Raw genomic sequence first — 5093 nt, 5'->3', positions numbered from 1 at the left:
CCCCAAAAAAAAAAAAAAAGTATTTCTTGAATATCTACCCAATTCTGAGCACTCTTCTTGGTGCCAGACAATGAGCAGGACCAAACCTCTCTCTTGCTATATTCATTCCACCTGTCACTTGGAGGATAGAAGCAGACAACAAGTAAACAAACACAGACATTAAATAAGACAAATGCAATGGTGAAAACAAATCAGTGTGTGGGATGCGATACCAAGGATAGCACAGAGCTAGGGAATAAGGTTACTTTTGCCATTACTCTAGTAGATGACATTTGGGCAGCTGTGGAAAAAACTAGAGGGAGGAGACGGGGCAAGTGGTCCAGGCAGAAGGAATGCACATGAAAAGGTCTTGAGGCCAGAAGAGCTTAGCATATCTGAGAGACAGAGACAGACCATGGCAGAGTAAACTGAAGGAGACAGGTGTTCCGGGGTTGAGGTACTGGGCTGGGCCAGTTCACCCAGGGACTGGCATTCTGCATACCCTGGGAAGCCCTCAGAAGGTCTGGGTGTAGGAGAGATATGATCCAATTTTCATCACCCTCTGGCTACTTGACTGTGGTGGGACAAGGGCAGGGCTGGAAGAATGGCCAAAGGGCCACTGCAGTGTAGGGAGGAGACACAAGCCACCCAGTGAGCTGAAGAGGCTATTCCTTCTTCCACCACAGGCTCTAGCACCGAGTAGCCCGCGGGCCATCTGAGTATGGGTTCAAACATCTCCATCAGTGACACAGCCTTGTCATATCTTCCATCTTTCTGTCCCTCACTTATGTGAGATCCTCCTCCCCAGGGTTGCTGAACACAAGGTTTCTGATACCAGAGTTCACATGTAATTGACACTGAAGCTGCCATTGTTAATATTACCTTTATTCCTTACATCACCCCCATAAATGGATCGTTGATGCTGACTTTCACCAACTTTTACTAAGTTAAGATTTATTGAGTGCCTACACTTTATCCCCTGGGTCTTGTATCACTACTAGGAGTAGTCTTATCAGTCAAAATCAGGAAGGCAAGCCACCCCTCTACGAACTCCAACAAATATTTTCTTTGCCCTCTTCACAGATATTTTGCTGAAATTATTATGTGATATTTAAATAAAATACCAATGTAAGCTAATCAGGAGACTGAGATGGGAGACTCGCTTGAGGCCAGAAGTTGGAGACCAGCTTAGGCAACATAGCAAGACACCATCTCTACAAAACAATTTTAAAAATCGACCAGGTATGGGAGTTCATGTAACTGGTGCCTGTAGCCCTAGCTCCTGGGGAGGTTGAGGTGAGAGGATCACTTGAACTTAAGAGTTTGAGGCTGTATTGAGCTATGATGGTGGCATTGCACTCTAGCCTGGGAAATAGAGCAAGACCTCATGAAAGGAAGGAAGGAAGAAAGGAAGGAGGGAGGGAGGAAGGAAGGAAGGAAGGAAGAGAGAGAGAGAGATGGGGGAGAGAGAGAGAAAGAGAGAAAGAAAGGGGAAGGGAAGGGGAGGGAGGGAAGGAGAGAGAGGGAAGGAAGGAAGGAAGGAGGAAGGGAAGGAGGAAGGAGAGAGAGAAGGAACAAAGGAAGGAAGGAGAGAGAGGAAGGGAGGGAAGGAGAGAGAGGGAAGGAAGGAAGAAAGGAAGGAAGGAAAGAAGGAAGGAAGGAAGGGGAAAGGAAAGGAAGGAAAGAGGAAGGGAAGGAGGAAAGGAAAGAGAGAAAGAATGAAGGAAGCAAAGAGAGGAAGGGAGGGAGGGAAGGAGAGAGAAGAAAGGAAGGAAAGAAGGAAGGAAGATAGAGAGAGAAACCAGCATAAGTAATTGGCATTAGGCGTTCTAACTGGCATGGAGTTCAGGAGCAAGCCCACCTTGAGCACATACTGGCCTGAGCACATACTGGCCTGAGTGAGGACTAAAGAGGGTCTCCACTTAGAGGGTAACATCTGAATTCTGTCTGGCATCCAAAGAAGGTCCCACACTCAGGACAATTGCAAGATTTCATCGGGGAAGGGCAAGCTTTCCTCTGTTACCCTTGTGTCCAGGGCTGGTGATCGAGAGGATAGAGGGCAAGAGTGGTTTTTGCATCTATGTTTAACTTTCATTATGCAGTTATTGACTTCAGGAAAACAGTTCATTTGTTCTTGGTTCCCAGAAACCAAAAATTATCTCCATTGCTGAAGTTTCGATCAGTCAGTAGGAGGTGGGGGAAGCAAAAGAAGTGGAGTGGTAGCCCTTTGCTCACTTGCCAAACATCCCGGAGCCACACAGTGATTCAGCCCCACAAATACCGTCTTTGGTTTTGGGGGAAGCTGAGAAGTCTGAGAGACCGTGGGGAAGAAAGAGCTGAACTATGAATATGGCATGTGTTCCAGCTAGTTTGAGGAAGCTGATTTCAGAACCAGTTCATGTAAATCTAGATTTACTTAAAACTGAATCCATTGGCTTGTTTCAATGGCTAAGCTGGCTTGTCACAGTTCCTCATACCACAAAATAAAGTGGGGCAGTCCAAGCACAACCTAGCAGGTAATAGCAAAAAAGAAGAGGAGGAGGGGAAGGAGGAGGTGAAAGAGGAGAAGGAGGAGGAAGAGGAAGAAGCAAAGACATGATATGAACGGAGGAAATTTGGTAAGAAGACCCAGAAGCCTATAGTTTTAATCCTCTAAGCATTGCAACAATATAACAAGTGCATCTCCTCTCTAGAAGGATGGTACTGCTCTAGCCAGAGACCCAGGGGACCTGTGCAAAGTGAGTCTTCCAGACTCAGCTGAACAGGTCACACCCCCCTCTGGAGAGGTGCAGTCATCAAACAGAAGGTCATCTTTTTTAGGAAAGGTGACCTAGTCTCCATAAGAGTGCACCATTCTCTGTGTTTGCAGCAGCATCTGAGCTGCATTAAGTTGCCTCTGCCCAGAGAAGGAGGAGCACATGTCTTCATCTATCCATATCTGCCTCCTTTCCAGTCCTATTTTTTCACAGTTGCTGGGTAGGATTTTATGTTGGAAAGAGAGAAAGAAAAAGGAAAGAAAAAAGAAAAAGGAGGGGACAGAGTTACAAACCTATGTGATGTGCTCCAAATGATGTCCATCTGTTTTCCACATTCAGATATAAATAATATGAAAGAGCATTAATTCCTCATTCAAAGATTGATATTCAGCTCCAGAGATCACCATATCAAATAAGAGCAAAGCAAGAGTCTGATGAGGTCGTCCCTGGCACAAAATGCACAAGGAAAGAAACACAGAGTCGACTGTGTACTTTTACACAGGGAGTCATGTAGATCAGATCCTGAAATCAGCTCCACCCAAAATGGCGTCTTTAGTACAACCCAAGAGGAGTTGGCTCTTAGAGTTTTTGCACTGCCCCAGGATTCAGGTTTAATTTGTGCAAAACTAAAAAGCACTAAATAGTTGTATAAGTAATCTATTGCATTTTGTCCTGAAGGTGAATAACAATATTGTGCATCTCCCCAGCACACACACAGATACACACACATACACACGTCCCAGCCCCACAGTAGATTATAGTAGAAAGGTTGATGGATCTGTTCCTCTTTCTTTAGAATTACAAGATAAGATTTTTACATATCCTGAATCATGAGTCCCATTCTATGTATATGCAAAAGAAGTCCAAAGGCTGACTTTGACAAAGGGCGTTTGGAGGAGGATGATAAAAAGTGTCTGATAAAACAAAAGACTTTAGCAATAAAGATCTACAAATTGGGAAAGCAGGACTTGGGCAGCAGGGTGTGAAACTGTGTTATCTACAGCTCCAGCACTAAAAGATAGTGACTGTAGCAGAAGGCTTTATCTGGCCTTCACAAGAATATATCACCCCTCCCCCTGAGCCCCCTGTCTACAAAGCCCAGGAAACACCTTGTAGAGGAGTTGATGCAATATTTGCTATCCTGGCCCTCAGTGACAGTTAAAATGGTGTTACAACATAAAATTGAGCAACAACCTTGCTGTAGTATCCAAGACTATATTTTACACCCCTTTTCCAGCTGGAGAGACAGGACATTTTGGATGGCATTTTGGGGGTTCTCGCCTTAATTTCGGTTTAGACCATTAAAGGGGGAAAACATTTTTCCTTCTTCCTTTCCAAAACAATTTAAAAATACCTTCTTGATTGACACTTCAGGCAGGAGATTAGTGATATTTACTCTTTGCATCTTATTGTATTATTTCTTGAGAATTTCAAAGAATTTTCTGTTTCTCTTGGACATGCATGATTACTCAATCCCTGTGACTTCTTTGGGGCTGGAGTTTAATTTATGCAATTGTAATCAGGAAACCACTTTGAAAGGGAAGAAATCAATTTAGCTTTTCATGAGTTGTACATTTTCTGTAAATGATATTTCACAAGACCCTCCCTTTTTTAAAAGAACAAGATAGCTATTGGAGAAATTGGCAGGCTACGGGGTAGAACTATTCTGTACTATTCCATACTATTTTATGGAAAAGCGGAGGTGGCAGATCAGCCACTGTTTTCAGAAGCTTGGAAAATCCCGTGATTTTTCAGAGCCTCCTTTTCCTTCTATAGAATAAATAGATTGAACGAAGTGTATGCTAAGAAACTTTTCAACTCTCAAACAAAATGATTTGATGCTATTCCACAAATGAGAGGTCTTCAAAATAGCTTCTTACAATGTTCCCTACATAATAATCCTTCACCTTTGATGACTGTGTTTAGCTTTTCAAAATGCTTCAGCTAAACGTAGTCATAATTTAATTTGGTCTTTTTGAGAACTTTTTTAAAATGGCATGGTTTTAGACGTGACAAAAAGAGAAAACTGAGGCACAGAAAGAGGAGAGACCTGCAGAGGTTTTGTTACCATAAGTCAGGTAATAAAATGAGTGCTAAGGGAGGGGAAAAAAGACACTTTAGGCCAGAGGCTTTCAAACTTTTTTGAATAGCAAGCAACAGTAAGAAGTAAATTGTAGTCCATGACTCGGGGGCAGATATATCAATAAAAAAAAAAGAACTTCAAGAAGCATTATTCGCCTTGACTCCTTATGAAGGACATATTTTCCAGTTATTCAGTTCTATTTCTTCTTCCCTTTCTTTTATTATTATTATTATTATTGTTAACTATAAACTAATAGGTCACAACCTATGGTTTAG

Source organism: Carlito syrichta, unplaced genomic scaffold, assembly GCF_000164805.1.
Source record: "Carlito syrichta isolate Samal-C Ts95f unplaced genomic scaffold, Tarsius_syrichta-2.0.1 Scaffold316292, whole genome shotgun sequence".
Taxonomy (NCBI): domain Eukaryota; kingdom Metazoa; phylum Chordata; class Mammalia; order Primates; family Tarsiidae; genus Carlito; species Carlito syrichta.
This window is presented reverse-complemented; position numbering follows the sequence as displayed.